The sequence below is a fragment of the Rhinolophus sinicus genome, chromosome 15, assembly GCF_057876585.1.
Source record: "Rhinolophus sinicus isolate RSI-liver-muscle chromosome 15, RSI-T2T, whole genome shotgun sequence".
In the NCBI taxonomy this organism is placed as follows: domain Eukaryota; kingdom Metazoa; phylum Chordata; class Mammalia; order Chiroptera; family Rhinolophidae; genus Rhinolophus; species Rhinolophus sinicus.
Window position 1 is genome coordinate 39274826 of NC_142515.1, and position 18964 is coordinate 39293789.

Genomic DNA, 18964 nt, shown 5'->3' on the forward strand with positions numbered 1-18964 from the left:
ACTGGTAAAGTCCTCCCGCCCCCCCCCCCCCCCGTATGCACATGTTGATCATTTTTAAATTAGATCCTTATCATATTTATAACTATTTTAAGTGTCCTGTCTGCTGTTTATAATATCAGGGCCATCTTGGAGTCTGGTTCTGTTGACTATGTCATCTGTTGGCAATGGCTTTTTGTGTCTAGTAATTTTTTAATTGAATGTCAGGTATTTTGTGCTAAATAACAATGGGGAGTGAGGTAAATAATATCAATATCTATAAATGGTCACTTCTTTTTTTTCTTCAGGACCTAACTATAGATTATTGTTAGTGTTAGCAGTAGTTGAGCTGGATTTGAATTTTGTAATTGGTGTAGTTACCACGAGTACTGTGAGACTTCCAGTTCCTCCAGTGGCGGACTGCTGCTATCTTGAGCTTCGTTAGTATGAGGCCTGGAGTGTGGGAAGGTTTTCTGGGTGTTGCTGATCCCCCTTCAATTTTCAGTCAGGGCTGCGTACCTGGGCCCCAGGGCTCTCTCTGTGTTCTTTCCTCTTACCCAGTGGTTGACTACTGATGTTTGTTATTTGGTGCAGGATTCGTGGTGGGTAGAGGGTGGGTTGGTATTCTCCCTTCCTTCCCAGCCTCACTTTAGGCAGGCTCTGTGTGCCAGAGCCTGAGGAGAGGGTCTTTCTCAGTGTTCCTGCTCCTTTCATAATTATTTTTGAAATTTGCATAATAGATTTTGTAATGTCTTATTCCCTTAACGTGCTTTTGAAAACTTCTTTTATATCTTTAACCATAAATATTCTTTATCATATTATTATAATATTTGCATTATTTTGGTTGTCTTTATCTGTAGCTTATTGTTTCTATTGACTCTCATTACTCATAACTTTTCCCTTCATATCTCTAGTGGTTTTGTTTTTTATTGTGAGCACATGTTCATTAGAATTTTATCCATGAGACTTCTTTGAAAACTACATTTAAATTGCTTTGCTACAGATAGTATTTGTGTCTTTATTGGCCTGGGAGCACAACTGGGCTTAGAACAACTTAAACTAATAGGTTTTGTTTGTGAGTTCTATCACCAAGAGTATGTGAATATAGATTTGTGCTTAGGAATTCTCGGGGGAGGCATTTTCTGTTCCCTTGTTCTACCCAGGGATAGCCAGGTACGCATCTCGACTGTGGATCACCAAGGGGAAGTTTTATTTTACTTCGACTTCTGGGGCTTTGTGTGAGTGTTTCTGATGTGAACTTTATTTTCTAGTCTCTGAACATGATTTGTTAAAAATTCAGGTTATAGGACCAGGTTATAGACATGTCTATGGCAGATGCTGACTCCAACCTTCTCTTTACCTCTTTATTTCCTTCTTATATCTGACCTCTAAGGAATTTCCTCTCTTTCCGAAATACATTTTTATATCTTACTCAGCATTTTAAGTTGTTTTCTACTTAAATAGCTTTGTCTGAATATCCAGTTTACCTTATTGCTGGAAGTGCAAGTTCTATGTCCTGTCTTTTCATACCTCTGGTATGTAGCAGTTAATATAGCATAGTCATGTTTTTTTTTTTTTTTTTTTTTTTTTTCCTCCAGCTAAAACTAGTATTCTAATAGGTTGCTGAATGTGACTTTTTAGTTTTTGAATCCCTGGCCAAGCTCAGAAAAGGTGGCAGAAGGTAGTGTTCAGAACTTGAGTTTGTCATTCAAGTATATTTGAAGTATATTTGAGCTGGAAATATATCATCAAGCATTTATTAGCTTTGTGACTTTAGGCAAATTATGTAGTTTTTGAGTCTCCTTCTTCATCTGTTAAATGGGATAATGATTCCTATTTTTTACAGGACTAAATAAATAAAGAAATTTGCATAAAACCTCCCACCTGGCATGTCACGTAGTAGGCATTAAAATGTTAATATTGAACTCGTCCTCTCTTAAAATACCAGAAGAATTATTCAGTATACACTATATTTTCCCCTGCAAGGAGTTTTAAATAAGGTGGTAAAAATATCTCAGCCATTTGTTCCTATTTAACCTGTCGTGTCTATTTAATATTTAAACTCCTCTGACAAATATATTGGAAGTGATGGCTTATTCTGACATTTTAATAATGAACTAGATAAGAGAGGTTTGCAATTAGTCCAGATGGAAAAATCTCAATTCATTGCAGCTTGGCAGTTTCAAGAAAGGCACAGATTATTACTCACCACACTAGAATTTTATTTTCTAACTAATTACTATGAGTTTTATACCTCTGTGGGTTATAAACAGGATACAGAAGAAAGTACTAGCTTTTTTCCCTAGGACTTCTAGTCATTTAAAAGCTAACTCAGAAAGGCTGACATTTAAATTTAGTTTAGATATACAATTTCTCATTAGTTATTAATGATGCTTCTTTACCAAACTTCTTAGTATGAGAATACAATAATGATTCTGTTTTTTTTTGTTTGTTTTTTAGTGAAGATGCAAGGCATTTGAGGGAATTTTATGAAGTTTTCATTTTTTCACTGTAATCATTAAAAAAATTATAGCATCAAGAGGAATTCTCTAATACTCTAATTGTAGGAAGTAGTTTTAACTTGTCTGCTCAAGATTTATTTTCCTTTAAAAATTAGATGTGTGATCAAGAATCAAAGCAAAGCTTTTAAGTACTGTTTTTTTGTGGTGTGTGTGGCATCTTCTTTTCCTACCATCTTATGGGATGGGTTAAAAGACAGTGAATTTGGGTAAAGGCAAGGAAGACAGTTTAGAGGTGGAGGGGGAGAAATAATTCTGACCATTCATCACCAGTCCTTAAGATATCAAATTCACCTTTTAATGTAATTGAAATGTTTAGTTGAGCCTTTTTATTTGTGCATCTGAGGAACTGGAGTGGTAGTAGAGCTAGTTAATGGCAAAGCCAGGACTAAAAGAGGCTCTCATAGCTACATGATCCTAAGCTAGTTCTTTAATCTCGCTAAACTTTCTTTTCCAGTGTCACAGGGGGATTTGCGTGCTTTATAAGGTTATAGGGATGAAGTGGAGATCACGTATATGTGTTTATGAAGTGTTGATGGATACCAGGTGCTCAATAAATGTTTTTTCCCCGTTTGTCTCATCTTAGCTTACTGGAAATTACTTTTTCTGTGAACATAATAAATAAGAAATTGGCAATAAATACAGAATTAAGTATTTTACGGTCTTCCACTTCTTCACACGATACACAGGGTGCAGACTGGAAGTAAAAATTCTTTTGGAAGATTCCCTGAATTTATTTTAGCTTGAAAAAAATAGAAGTTTTACATCATATTTAGATGCTGTGATGTCAGTCAGTGTGTTTTGCCTTGGGTCAGGTACACCCATTTATTCAAAAAGAAGTTTTGAAAACTTTTTCTTGCCCTTTCTTTTGTGAATTCCTCTTGTGTGTGCTTTTGATCCTCACTGAATGACCTTATGAAAGAAAGGGAAAATATCAATAAAGTTGAAAACTTACATTTTCCACCCCATTTGGTTCTCGATGAATTCACAGCATTCTGAATCTCACGTGTAGGTCTGACTATGGTTGAAAAAACTCTCAAAATTTTGCTTTGCCATGACAGCCTGTATCCCAATAGTCACATTTGAGATTTATACTAGTTTTTTTTGTCCTTTTACTGAACACATGTTCCAAGGATTGCATCAATTTAAATGGGTGAAGTGTGTAATTCGACATTCTCTTATATGGGGAAACTCAGTTTTATTGATGACATTTTATTGATGAGTTCTGGTGTTTGTTTACCACATTTATTGAAAGCACTTTGCTTCGGGCCAATGACAGCATGTCAACTTCTAAAACAAGATTTCTCTGTCCTCTCTAAAACTGGTGGGTGTACCTAGTTTAACATTTTTCCTGATCAGACTGAAGAAGAATTTAGAAACTTGAGGACTTAGAACCAGCCTTGGGTTCACTTAACTATTTCTTTTTCCTTTAACAGTGGGGCTCTAAGAAGAGATAGTGTCCAGATGTTTACTTGAGGGATTAATAAACCTTTCTCTTTTCAGAGTTTAAAAGAATTGTAAAAAGTTTCTTTTATAGTAAAAGTCCAAGCTGATAGCATGTGCAATAAGGAAAGCTACTTGTCTTAGAATATTCACCAGACTATATATTCAAAACTTCATGTGCTGAAAATGAGTAGTAAAATATAGTTTCCCAAGTAGTGTATATGAATATGTAATTAAAATACTTGCGTGCTAAATGAAAACGTTTTTCTTATATAGTGTCTATAGTAGTGTTTGCCATATAATAAGCTAAGTACTGGTTGAATGAATGCATGAGAGTTGATAATGAACATTTTAATTTGTAGTCAGTTTTGAAAATACCGTTTATCAGTTTTAATTAAAAAGACAATTTGAGTTAAGGCTTCAGATGTGGCCTGTGGTCTGTTAAGGTCCACACTCATCACTGTCTCCAGAGAAGAGCGAAGGAGAGGAAGATGGAAAGAGGTTGGCTCCCCAGGGAAGGGTTCCTTCTCTGCCTCATTTTCCACCTGCTGCTTCATGGATGAGGAGACATTTTTACTATTAGTCACACTGTCTTTGACCAACATGGGGTAGAGCCTGTTGTCAAGCAGTGTTTGAAAGAAAGGCTGCTGTCCAGCCATCAACTCCAGTATCCCCACTTATGTCAACATGTCCTTTACCCTGTCTGCCATCCTGGAAGTGGATGCACAGCTTCACTGATGGCCTTGTTCTTGTGGCTAAATACGATTTGGTATAATCCATTCATCAGGTGGAATGCAGTGGAATATGGGGGCATCAGGAGGCTCAGCATGGCAATTGAAAACCTATGGCTTCCAGATCTCTTCCTCAAGGAGTTCATGGATGTGGATCAGGCACCTTTAGGTCTATGGCTTATGTCAACAGTGAAGGTCACATTAGATATGATTAACCAAGGAGGGTGGTCAGCATCTGTCACCTGGCATCTTCTGTTTCCCCTTGGATGAACACAACTGCACGCTCACTTCAGTTCTTTCATCTAAACAGGTGGCCATCAGGCACGGTCCCAGCTTCTATGTGACAAACCTTCTGGTCCCTAGTGTCTTTCTGGTAGCCATCAGTGACCTCACCTTTTACCTGCTGGCAGAAAGTGAGAATCATGCCCAATTCAGGATGATACTTCTGCTGCTGCACTATATTTCTGCTCAAGATGAATGACTGAATCCCAGCTCTGGGTGCAGTAGAGCCACACGACAGACACCCTGGTCCCCATGGCCTCCTCCATCACTATAGTCATTGTCCTCTGGAACACCTTAGCCGATACCCACCCACAAACCTCCGTCTGGAGCTTCTCTTGCTTTTGCAAACCAGTCAGGCTCTCATGCCTATCCGACTCCCACCCACACAACTAGGCTACCACCTTGTTTTTAACCCTGGTGCCGTTTTTTGTTTTGTTTTTAATTAAAATTTATTTGGGTGACAATTGTTAGTAAAGTTACATAGATTTCAGGTGTACAACTCTGTATTACATCATCTATAAATCCCATTGTGTGTTCATCACCCAGAGTCAGTTCTCCTTCCATCACCATATATTTGATCCCCCTTACCCTCATCTCCCACCCCCCACCCCCCTTACCCTCTGGTAACCACTAAACTATTGTCTGTGTCTGAGTTTTTGTTTCTCATTTGTTTGTCTTGTTCTTTTGTTGTTTTTGCTTTATATACCACATATCAGTGAAATCATATGGTTCTCTGCTTTCTCTGTCTGACTTATTTCGCTTAGCATTATAATCTCAAGATCCATCCATGTTGTCACAAATGTTCCTATTTCATCTTTTCTTACCACTGAATAGTATTCCATTGTGTATATATACCACAACTTCTTTATCCATTCATCTATTGAAGGACATTTTGGTTGTTTCCATGTCTTGGCCACCGTAAACAAAGCTGCAATGAACATTAGAGCACACTTGTCTTTATGTATAAATGTTTTCAGATTTTTTGGGTAGATACCCAGGAGAGGGATTGCTGGGTCATACGGTAATTCTATTCGTAATTTTTTGAGGAACCTCCACACTGCCTTCCGAAATGACTGCACCAGTCTGCATTTCCACCAACAGTGTATGAGGGTTTCTTTTTCTCCACAGCCTCTCCAACACTTGTTACTATTTGTCTTATTGATGATAGCCATTCTAACTGGGCTGAGGTGATATCTCATTGTGGTTTTTATTTGCATTTCTCTGATGATTAGTGATGTTGAGCATTTTTTCATATGTCTATTTGCCATTTGTATGTCCTCTTTGGAGAAATGTCTCTTGAGGTCCTCTGCCTATTTTTCAATTGGGTTGTTTTTTGTTGTTGAGTTTCATGAGTTCCTTGTATATTTTGGATATTAGCCCCTTATCGGAGGCACTGTTTGCAAAAATCTTCTCCCATTCAGTTGGTTGCCTCTTTATTTTGTTGATGGTTTCTTTTGCTGTGCAGAAGCTTTTAAATTTGATATAGTCCCATTCATTTATTTTAGCTTTTACGTCCCTTGCCTTTGGAGTCAAATTCATAAAGTGCTCTTTGAACCCAAGGTCCATAAGTTTTGTACCTATGTTTTCTTCTTTGCAGTTTATTGTTTCAGGTCTTATGCTTAAGTCTGTGATCCATTTTGAATTAATTTTGGTACATGGTGACAGATAGCAGTCCAGTTTCATTCTTTTGCATGTGGCTTTCCAATTCTCCCAGAACCACAGAACCATTTATTGAAGAGGCTGTCTTTTCTATATGGTATGTTTTTTTGCTTCTTTGTCAAAAATTATCTGTCCATATTTATGTGGTTTTATTTCTGGGTTCTCAGTTCTATTCCATTGGTCTACGTGTCTGTTTTTCTGCCGATACCTGGTGCTGTTTTGGACCAGACCTGGCCAGTGCCCTGTGCCCTACAAAAGTTAGGTCCTTGCCCCTGCATGCCATCAGCTCTGCTCAGTCCCCCTGGGGGTTCTGCCTGACTCCTCAGGACTCAGGTTCCTGGAATGCTTCCTTGACTGAATCACCCCTCAAGAATCCCTTTGCAGAAAAGAAAAAAAAGGAGGGGGGACAATTTGCCTTTGTTTTGAAGATAAATATTTAGTAAAATTTAACTAAGCCTTTGCTATTTTTATAGTTTCTAATGTTTGCAAAGAAAGACCTAGGGGGTGTTCTTTAAGTAAAAAAATATGTTTGATCATGGAAATTAAGGATATAAACAGTATTCCTAGGGAAATATTTAAAAACACATTAATGAGTAACATACTGTGACCCTTGGTATGCTAGTAATAATTATCTACTTATTAAATGGGTCCTAAAGAGCTACCAGAGTATGAAAAGAAAGAAAACAGTACTCTTAAAATGTTACCTAATTCAGAAGGATCATTATTTTTCCTGTATTAGCTGGAATTTCCCCCATCTTTTTTTCCCCCCCTGAGAAGCCAAAAGCTTCTCAGACTTTTGGCTAAGATCAAGTCAATTATCATGGTTACATTGCTTAAAATGTGTTAAAATATTTCTATTTAACTCTTTTTCTGCCAAGTACACAAGTACATATTTTGGGTTCTTGATAATGATTTCAAATGGCATTAAAATATTAGGCTTTTTTGGTGATTGAATTGGGTATAAATCCCTTAGTAGTAGACATGCGTTCATCTATATTATTGTAAAGTTTTAGTTACTGCTTTTAAAAAAGTGCAGTTTAGTTCCATAAGGCTTTTCTAACATTTTACTGTCAAAATACAGAAAAGTTGAAAGAATTATGCAGGGAATACCACATATCTATTGCTTACACTCTACAATTACAGTTGTTCTGACTCAGAATATCCTGTTCTTTTTTAACCCCTCCCCCACTTTTAAAAAATGATCTCTTCCCCACTACCTTTTCTTCATTTCCCCTAGTCGGTTTATTTTATTTTTTTATTTGTTCACTTTTGTAGATGTTGTCAGGGGCCGTTTTACATGCCTAGTATGGAACACAGTATCTGGCACATATTTGGTATATGGTAAATGTTTGTAAATGAATAAATGCTGATGCCTCTCCCTGGCATGATTTGTGTTACCTCCTTTGATGTAACCTGTTTCATATTGCAGCTCACCCTTTCAAGGTAGTCTTCTCTGATTAATAGACTACATGACATCTCTCTGTTAGATAATATCATCGCAACTTGGAAGTTTCTTTCATATAACTTCTTAGGCTTTGCAATTATGCATTCGTAAAGATTCATCGGATGATCGTTTCCCTGACTATGTACCGTCAGCTTTATGAGAACAATTTCCATCGTTGTTTCCCACTGATTGAACATAGTGTCTCGCACTCATCTGGTTTTGTAAATGAATGCATAGTGGTAAAACTATACTTGACTAGTTCACATTTCATAATTCAGGCTAATTATATGTCATTTTCTCAGATATAAATAGGTGCTGGAAAATGAGGATGTCGTGAGAGAATCTTAATTTTTTGAAACCAGAATTTAGGAACTTTACAGTGTTTTATAATTGGATTCTCCTTTAGATGTTAACAACCTAAAAATTCACAAGGGAAAAACTTTTGAAATGTTTACTCTAAGAATCACATGTAGACATCTGAAATATTGCCAAATCCAATTGTGCACTGTTGCGGATTAATGAAATCTTAGTACATCTGCGTCTTTGTCTTTCCAACTCTCCCTTGTGACATCGTTAGTGCACTTAGGCCTCCAGAGTAGCTTCTTTGGAAATTTTCATAATCAATTAAATTTACTTTTGAAATACATAAATTCTTTAAATATTACTCATAATTTTTTATGGGGTCCACACTTTTTTCCTACATCAGAGAGATTTAATATTACTTTTGCAGAAGAGTACTTTTAGAATACAGTGGATATTTTCTACCATGCAGTACCAGATTCAATAGGGTAACACTTTCTGGCATCCTCTTGGAAGGAGTGATTTCCAACATTAATTCAGGAAAGTTTAGTGGTTTTTACATTCCTGCCATGCGCAAGGGATTCACAAACAACCTTGGGGGTAGACTTAATTGGCCTCAGTTTGCCAGAGTCAGGTGCTGGGCTGTGTAGCAATTCCTTCTTCCTAAGATCAAAGCTCAGCTAGTTGTAAAATGCCTGGGGCACAAAATTTACTGATTCTGATAGAAGCACCATGTACTTACTCTTTTGAGTATTACCATATTCCTGTTGTATTTCTTTGAACCAGTCTCAGGTAAACAGAATAAATGAATAGTTGCTGGTTGTACTTGACATACAAGTTTTGTTTAGGCCATATTGTATTCATCTGAATAGTGATTTTGAAATAAGTTTATTTAGCTGCCGACACTTAAAAATTAATAGATTTTGCATACCAATCTGGTTTGGTAGCATTTCTTGAAAAATCTGAAAGGCCTGGCTACTTTGGGGCCAGCTTCCATACATGCTAGTTGGAGCTAGTGGTGGCAACCTTGGGCAGGACAGGTGTCCTCCTGTTAGCTGCACCCTCTACCACTTTGTATTTTCCTCACACTGAGGTCAGGTGTCCATTACCATTTATCCTTGTTGTTGTACTGTTGGTTTTCTCACGGTGGAGTAAAAAAATTTCTTCTTGTAATCACATCTATAGGTCAAGGGGAAATATGAGTGAAGGGGGCAGTAAATTCTAAGAAAGAGAGAAAAGGTGTGTTTATTTGGGGAAATGAATACTTTTTTTTGTGTCTGTTTTTGTTTTTCTTCTGTGGATCGTGTGTTTGAATAAAAAGTATGCATGGTGCCCATTCATTCCTAACTGTTCCTTGCCTGGCTCCTATAGACTTTGTCAGGGACTCCCGACTTAGATGCCTGATTCTATGAAAGGGAAATGATTCCATCTTCAGGTCCCTCAAAGGACAGCAGGTCATTCTCCCAGAAGATTCCAACTCTTTTGAAAATAAAGTGCCCAGAAATCCTGTCCATCACTAAACAATTGGGTAGCTGTTGTTGGCTTTCCCAGTAATTTAGGCCTTGCAGAACCTGGCGATTCTTGGACCAATTTCTGGCATTGAGAATGGCATCACTCTTAGATAATTGGGTTGATTCCTAGATCCTGGGTAGACAACTTACAATATCCAGTTGTGTGGAGAAGATTGTGTTCAGTTTAAACATGTCTAAGGAGTTGGTGGGATGTCAGCGTTACAGGTGTGAGTCTGGATTCTGAAAGAAGCATGGGGGAGGTTTTACTTTGGAATAAGTTTTTCAACTAACTCACGCTGAAGTTTTAAAGAACCATCTGGCAGAGGCAGGAATGTCCCCCAAATGTACTAATTATCCCCTGCATGACCCAGCCCCCTTTTAATCGGCAGAGCTATGTGGTTAGCCATGGCCTATGGGTTGTGAAGGAGGTTGTGTGTTTTTCTTCTAGGCCAAGGCAGTAAAAGATTGATGTAGGATTCTTTCTGTTGGAGACTGAGGAGGCCATAGATTTCACGTGGGCAGCTAGGAAATGGAAGGGCCTCTATCAGCTTGCGTCCCTGAATGCCTGTGCAGAGCCAAGCCCCTTGCTGACTCATGCAAGAAATGCAACGTGAGAGAGAAATAAACTTTTGTTGTGTTCATCCACTGATGTTTAGAGTTGTTTCAGTGGCATAACCAATATATACCTCTTTTTATTACGTATTTGGTTTTCTTTGGAACAAACTTTTCTCGAACGTAATAGTCACTTCTTGCCTACTCACCCAATATAGCCTGTGTAGAATTTTATCTTTTTTTGATTACTTGAACGTTGTTATAGATCTGCTATTGTGCTGATCTGTCGTTACTCACCAGCATCAATGCCACTGGGGCTTATTGAGCTAAGAAGGATTGTTACTGTGTTTCCCTGAGAATAAGACCTAGTCGGACAATCAGTGTCTTTTGGAGCAAAAATTAATATAAGACCCGGTCTTTATAATATAATATAATATAATATAATATAATATAATATAATATAATATAATATAATATAATACTGGATCTTATATTAATTTTTGCTCCAAAAGACGCATTAGAGCTGATTGTCCCACTAGGTCTTATTTTCGGGGAAACACGGTAGCTTTAAGAAGATTAAGATGGTAGAATGTATTACCTGAAGAAGCATATAACGTGAATTCATGTAGAGTAACTAGGCTTATGGAAAATTGGAGGCTAGAAAATTGCAATCAAGTTTTAGTAACTTGATTTTGTTAAAGATACCAATACTATTACAGTTTTCTCCAAGTTACGCACTATTACACTGTAACACTCAAGTTATACTGAAGTTATACTCAGACAGTTCAAGTTTAATAAATCTCTTTATAACTACCCATAATGTCAGATAAGAGGTCTGGTTAATCCTTCTGAGGAATTGTAATAGAGTGAAACTTGGAAAATCTAATAGCCTTAAGAGTCACAGATCCTTCTGTCCCAGAGGAACCAAGCAACCTGTTCTTCACTAACATTCTAGGGCATCACGAATAACCCAACCATACCTGATGAAAATTCTCTTTGGTTTGGAGCACAGGTCAAAAAATGGAGTCCATGCTTTCTTTGGTTCACAAAGTATTTTTTAAATAATTGAAATAGATGCCAACATTTGGAAATCAGGAGATTTAACTAAAAAATCTGGCTCATCTTTTAAAATAGGTGTGGCCCCCTCCCCTGAGTCTGTGCCAGCCATAGGCTGGAGCAGAAATGTCACAGCTTAGGGTTCCCACTTTCCATAGCCCATCCTTTGCCCAGCTAGCTACTCACCGTACTTATCCCACCACTTCAGAGTTTTTGATTGGAGAGTTTCTTTCTCTTTTATAATGAAGATATACCCTGGGAAAATTATTTCTGTCAGTGATTTAGAATTTACTCTCATTTAATGAATATTCACTTAGTTCATTTATTCTGATAAGTAGGATCCTCAAAAATACCATTTTTTTTGAGTTAAAGGAAATTTTATAGATGGGGCAGCTGTACTCTATGATACACAAAGTGCCATGTGATTGGGAAGTCCTATGTAATTGTTGCCTCTTCTGTCCCCATCATGTTATCACCTCCTCACTGTTACTTACTTTAACTATGCTGATGGAGATCCTAAGCTAGATTCTAATATTAAAAATGAACAAGATACAGTTGTTAGCCACCAGGAGCCCAACTCATTGGTGGGGTTGATAAAAGAAGTAAAGCGATAAGCACTATAATGTTGCCATAACAAAGTGAGAATGGAGAGGGGCAAAAGAAAGGTGACTCTGGGAGTGTTGGAGAAGTTTTCATAGTGGAGGGCACATTTGAACTAGGTTTTGATTGATAAGTGGGAGTCCTCTGAACTTTTTGAAATACATTAGCTAAGCCTGTCTAGAGTGTGGAACAGCTTGAAACCCCTTGTCAGTGATTCTCAATGGGCCATAAAAGGTACTCTTCACCTTGAATAGAAATCTGGGACCATAAAAATGACCATGCAAGCTGAAACTGAAAGTGCTTTTAGTCATCAATGGGAAAATGGAATGATCAATCTTTAAAAGATTTTTGTCAAAACACTCAAAATTTGTCTATCAGTCATAAATATATAGGAAAACGAAAAAAATTTAGTGCACTATATTTAAATGTTAGAAATATTAAGAATTAACCTGTTTCATTTCTTTGTTAAATACTTGTCAAGAATAGTTGGAACAGTGCTGGCTTTTTTGGGTATATAACTGATAGTACAGAAGGAACAGCTTTTCTATGCCTTGGTGAATTGTTATAATCAGAAATATTTCCCAGAGTTTCTTGAATGTGAAGTTGTTTTTGCCGACATCAATTCCTTTGGGGCATCTTAATCCTTTTTGTCTCAACTGCTTTTGTTATTTGTGTCGATCAGTTTGTCTTTACTAAGTTTCCTCTGGCTGCAGTCTTTCAAACAGCGGCAGTGTCAACATTCCCACAGTCAGCTACTGATTCTATATTCATTGACATTTGATTCAAATTTCACTTCCAGTGGTATCATTTTTTTTTGTTTCTTTGCTGCACTTTTATTTCTGTTGGCCAGTGTCCACTTTCAATTATCCATTTTTGTAAAATTGCTTGGTTTCATCACTGAGAGACAAGAAATCAAGCACAAATCCTTGCTTTGCTGTCTGTACATGAACTGATTACAGATATGCAGTGAGTTATCACTGACAGACTTACAGAAGTGACATGATTGGTCACAGAGCAAGTGACCATCTGTAGGTAGTAATTTATGTCCTGAAAAAACTGGCAGCGGAATTTGCATTTGACGCAGGTACTCACAATTAGTGTACTTTGGTAACTGGAATGTAAACTTGGGTATGGGTGGATTGGTGGTCGTAAAGAAGCTGTGGTAACTACCTGAAATTTGTGCATCTCAAAACTGTGCAAAGCCAGGACTGTCTGTATGGACATCTTGAGTAATTTGTTGTGCCCTTTGTTGGAGGTTCAGTACCTGTAGCCCTACTCACTGAGTGCCAGTGTGACCCCTTTTGTGTCACTGTGAAAACCAAAATGCTTCGCACATTTTCCTTATGTACATTGGGATGGGGATAGTTCCTTGGATTGAACCATGCTAGAACGACCTCTGAGTCACTTTGTTATTAATCAGTTATAGAGTGTTGAGGGGTAACCACTCTGCTGCTTACTTGAGTGTTCATGGCAGAGTTCTGGGCAGTTGAACTTTCATAGTGACCTCCCCATAAGTTGGTGGTGCCTCCCACTTCCTTCATAAGCCAAGTGAAGCAGAAATTGTCCTCGCCAGGGAGTTATGTGACTTAGATTCTAGTTGGACTTAGCTACATACCTATCTGCTGCTTAACCTCTTTGAATCCTAATTTCCTCATTTGTAAAATAGGTTTCACGTATCTGATTTACAAGTCTATTGTGAGGAGTCCATGGGAAATATATATGAAAACTGTACTAGACAAACATGGAGAATTGTTCTGGAGATGATGAATAACTGAATCATTGAGATGCATTTCTTGGATTTAAAATGAAATATAACAGTCCTCTAATGTCTCAGCAAAATAAACATCCTCAGCTTTTAGAGACCCTCTCATGCAAAAAGTTCACTACTTTCCCATCTCCACTTTCCAGTGTTTTCTAGTTGGCTGTTTTCTCACTTAGCTCCCTTTATGGTGAAATGCAGCATATTGACTCAAATCCATTAGTACATGAAGTAACTTTAAATAGCCTCCAACATGAGGATAGACCTTATTTCTGTATTGATACAAGAAAAATAGAGCTCAAATGAGTTGGTCTTTTGGAGAAGTAGGCTGCAGATGGCTCCCAGCTGGTAGCCATTTTAAATGATGAATTTTGAATAGTTTAGAGTATAAATGTCAAGTTAAAGTGTTCAACGTTCTTTTCCTGGTCCAAGAATAAATATTTCAAGTAAAGTCAGCATAAATAGACATGTCTTGGGTTGATCTGAGATGCTGATTACTTACCTGTGGATTTTTACTTTACGTCTGGATTGAAGAATTTGGTGAAATAAGCACATAAGTTGAATGTTGTTGGTTTGGCAAAGGTTTCCTTCATCTGTAAGATATTATCCTATAATTACTGCAAACTTGCAAAATGTGTAGTACAGTGAACATTGGTTGATATGTTCTCTTTCCACATGGTGTGCTAATCTGGATTTTTTTGAAGATGGGAAACATTTACTATTACTTGGGCATTGAAGAATATAAGTGGAAATTATTTTTTATTATGGATGAAACTACATGTGGAATTTGATTAGATATTACTTGTTTATATTTTTCTAATTTTGCAAGTTATTTTAGGAAAGTGAAATCACTTAAATAATTCCATGTAAATCTGTGATGAAAAATATTTTCAATAGCGATAGAACTGTCTTCCAATTAAAAAAAAAATCCAAATTCTAGCTTATGTAAACATTCATCTCCCTTCTACCTTTCCCTCTGTTACTCCCCACAGAAAGTAAAACCAAAACAGGAACATAGGATTCCATGTTTATTAGGTACCCTTTTAATATACAGAACAGAATAAAGCTCCAGAAAAAGAACTAAACAAAATGGAGACAAGCAATCTACCAGACAGAGTTCAAAACACTGGTTATATGGATGCTCAATGATCTCAGGGAGAACTTCAACAAAGAGATAAAAAGCATAAAAATGGAGACAGAAAACATGAAAAAGAATGAGTCAGAAATAGACTACAATAACTAAAATGAAGAACACATTAGAGGGAATCAACAGTACATTAGATGATGCAGAGAACTGAATCAGCGATTTGGAAGATAAGGTAGCAGAAGACACCCAAACAGAACAGCAAAAAGGAAAAAGAATCCCCCAAAATGGGAATAGTTTAAAGGGCCTCTGGGGCAACATGAAGTGCACCAACATTTGCATCAGAGGGATACCAAGAGGAAAAGAGAGAGAGCAAGGAATTGAAAACCCATTTGAAGAAATAATGACAGAAAACTTCCCTAACCTGGTTAAGGAAATAAATATACAAGCCCAGAAGTTCAGAGTCCCAAACAAGATGGACCCAAAGAGACCCACCAAGACACAGCATAGTTAAAATGCCAAAGCTTAAAGACAAAGAATCTTAAAACAGCAAGAGAAAAGCAGTTAGTACCTACAAGGAAGCTCCCATAAGACTGTCAGCTGTTTCTCAACAGAAACTTTGCAGGCCAGAGGGATTGTTACAAAAATTCAAAGCGATGAATCTTGGACCTACAACCAAGATTACTCTACTCAGCAAAGCTATCTTAGAATCAAAGGATAGATAAAGAATTTCCCAGGGAAGAAAAAGCTAATGGAGTCCATCACCACCAAATCAGTATTACAAGGAATCTCAGAGAGACTTCTTTAAGATGAAGAAAAAAATAATATGAATAAAATGGCAATAACTACATATCTATCAAAAATTACTTTTAATGGAAATGGATTAAATGCTCCAATCAAAACATAGTGTGGTTGAGTGGATAAGAAAACATTGTATATGCTGCATAGAAGAGTCTTACTTCAGATAGACAGACACACAGAGACTGAAAGTAAAGGGATGGGAAAAAGGTATTTTATGAAAATGGAAACAAACAAAAAGTTGGGGTAGCAGTACTTATACCAAACAAAATAGACTTTAAAATAAAGGCTGTAACAAGAGACAAAGAAGGACCCAGTAATCTCACTTCTGAGTATTTATCCTAAAAACTCAAAATGGTATTTTGAGGGGACATGTGCATCCATATAGTCATTGCAGGATTGTTTACAGTGGCCAAGATGTGGAGGCAGCCTTGGTGTCCACTGATGGATGAATGGATAAATAGGAGGTGGTACATATATACAATGGAATATTGGTCGGCCATGGAAGAGAATGGGTTCTTGCCATCTGCGGCAGCATGGATGGACCTGGAGGATATTGTGCTGAGTGAAGTATATCAGCGAAAGACAGATGCAACGTGATTTTGCTTATATGTGGAATCTGAAGAACTAAATAAACAAATAAAACAGAAACAAGCTCATATATACAGAGAACATTTGGATGGTTGCCAGATGGGAGGGGTGTTGGGAATGGGTGAAAAAGGGAGAGAGATTAAGAAGTACAAAATGGTTGTTATAAAGTCATGGGGATGTAGAGTAGAGCATAAGGAATATAGTCAATAATATTGTAATAACTATGTATGGTGTCAGATAGGAACTAGATTTATCGGGATGATAGATGGGAGGGGAATTGGGGGGCTGAGTAAAAAGGAAAGCATTAAAAAATACAAATTGGTAGTTACAAACTAGTCATGGGGATGTTAAGTAAAGCATAGGGAATATGGTCAATAATATGGTCATAACTGTATATATTGCCAGGTAGATACTAGACTAGTTAAGGGGATCACTTTTTAAATTATATAAAAATCTAACCACTATGCTGTGCTCCTGAAATTAATATAAAATAATATTGGATGTCAGCTGTAATTGAAATTTTTTTAAAGCGGGGGATAAAGGTGAAGGGGAATAAGAGGTTCACATTTCCAAGTATAAAACAAATGAGTCATAAGGCTGTAATATGAGGTCGGACAGTTAAGTTCGTGAACTCATCCTAGAAAAAATGGTGCATATCTCATTGCTGAATATCACTACACTCACCTTTGAAGTGCTTCCCTTGGGAAGCTATGCACCAATGCCAGCACCTAGTTCACCCTTCAAAGCAGATTTGGAACTCTTTTTCTGGAATGGCCATCAGAGCTGTCATCGTATTTCCCTTGATACTGTGAATGTCATAAAAATGTCTTCCTTTCAATATTTCCTTTATCTTCGGGTAAAGAAAGAAGTCATTGGGGACCAGATCAGGTGAGTAAGGAGGGTGTTCACAATACAGTTATTTATTCACTGGCTAAAAACTCCCTAACAGACAGTGCTGTGTGAGCTGGTGCATAGTCGTGATGAATTGTTGGCCATGAATTGTTGGCGAAAAGTTCAGGTCATCTAACTTTTTCACACAGCCTTTTCAGCACTTCCAAATAGTAAACTTGGTTAACTGTTTATCCAGTTGGTACAAATTCATAATGAATAATCTCTCTGATATCAAAAACATTAGCAACATCGTTGTAACAAGTTTGTGAACTTAATTGTCAGACCTTGTATACAACATAGGGAATATAGTCAATAATATTGTGATAGCATAGTACGACGTCAGATGGTTTGCTGGATTTATCATGGTGATCAATTCTTTAGATATATAAATGTTGCATAACTGTGGTGTATACCTGAAACTAATATAATATTGTATGTTAGCTATATTTTATTAAAAATCTTTAAAAAACATATGGAACTCACCTCTAATCTTTCTAGCTCTTCCTTGCCTCTAGGAGAAATCACAGCTTTACCTCTCACCTTTATTCATTAGTTGCATTATTAATATACAGCATTCATAATTATGAGTTAAAACAAGTCTTTACTCATAGATATAGGGAGAAACTGATGGTTGCCAGATGAAGAGGTTGGGGGATGCTGGGTGAAAAAGTTGAAGGGATTAAGAAGTACAAATTGGTAGTTACAAAGTAGTCATGGGGATACAAAGTACAGCATAGAGAATATAGACAATAATATTCTAATCACTGTATGGTGCCAGGAGGGTACTAGACTTTTCAAGAAGATTACTTTGTAAGTTATATAAATGTCTAACCACTATACTGTGCACCTGAAACTAATATTGAGTGTCAACTGTTATTGGAAAAAACAAAACAAAACCCAAAAACAAGTCTTTGAAATATTTGTGTTATTTTAATCTTTATAGAAAACAATCTAAAATTAGTGGTTCTTTTAACTCAGGTTTTGTGAAGGTGAAAATGGAGGCCATAATAAGGTTAAAAAAATAAAAAAGCCAGCTGCAACTCACTTTAGTATTTTTTTTTTTGAGACATAAGACATAAGATGTTGTTTTCTTCTCAGAGGTTTTGTGGCTTTTTTGATTTCAGCCACAGGTTCCTGACCTCAACTTTTCCAGTTGCCCTATCTACCTTGACTTACCTCCGTATTTGTCTTGACCATCTAGGACATCTTTTAAAGCATAGCTTTCTTAATACAGAGCCTCTGACTTGCTTAGTGCCCTGATTTCTGCCTCTGCGGCCCCACCTTTATCCCTCTTCTCCCAGGGGCCATGCTTCAGCCTCGTGCTTTAGCCCCCTGCTCCGCCGTCCAGCTTCAGTCCTGGGGTTCCTGGGCCAGCTTCCACGCACTCTCCTCGAGAACTGTGCTTCTTCCTTGCCCTGCTCATGGGATTGCTTCACACTGTACCACGCCCATAACTGGCTGGGGCGAAAACCAGCTAACAGTGCGCAGTGGCTATGCTGTAGGAACTGACTTGGTGTCTTTGTAGATGATGGTTTGTAAAGCTTCACTGATAACTTCCTAGGGGTAATTTTGACCTCCTGAAAGTGATGTATGTATGGCCCCTTCCTATTTGTAGTTACTCCACTGGTTTTCAGGACTCATTTGTAGCAAGTGACAGCCAAGCCAAGGATGGCTTTGCTTGGTGTCATGTCTTCAATTCTGTATTGAGCATGTTCATGTACAGAGCTGTAGGAGAGCGGAGAAGACACACTCCCCATCCTGGATGGGT

The 18964-nt window shown here is 37.4% G+C and overlaps 1 protein-coding gene and 1 pseudogene across 4 annotated transcripts in view; both read left to right on the forward strand.

The window, feature by feature from the left end:
• Positions 1-18964, forward strand: part of BICC1 (BicC family RNA binding protein 1) — a 249693-nt gene that overhangs the window by 113625 nt on the left and 117104 nt on the right. The gene's annotated exons all lie outside the window — the stretch shown is intronic.
• Positions 4430-5397, forward strand: LOC109447371 (5-hydroxytryptamine receptor 3C pseudogene; annotated as a pseudogene).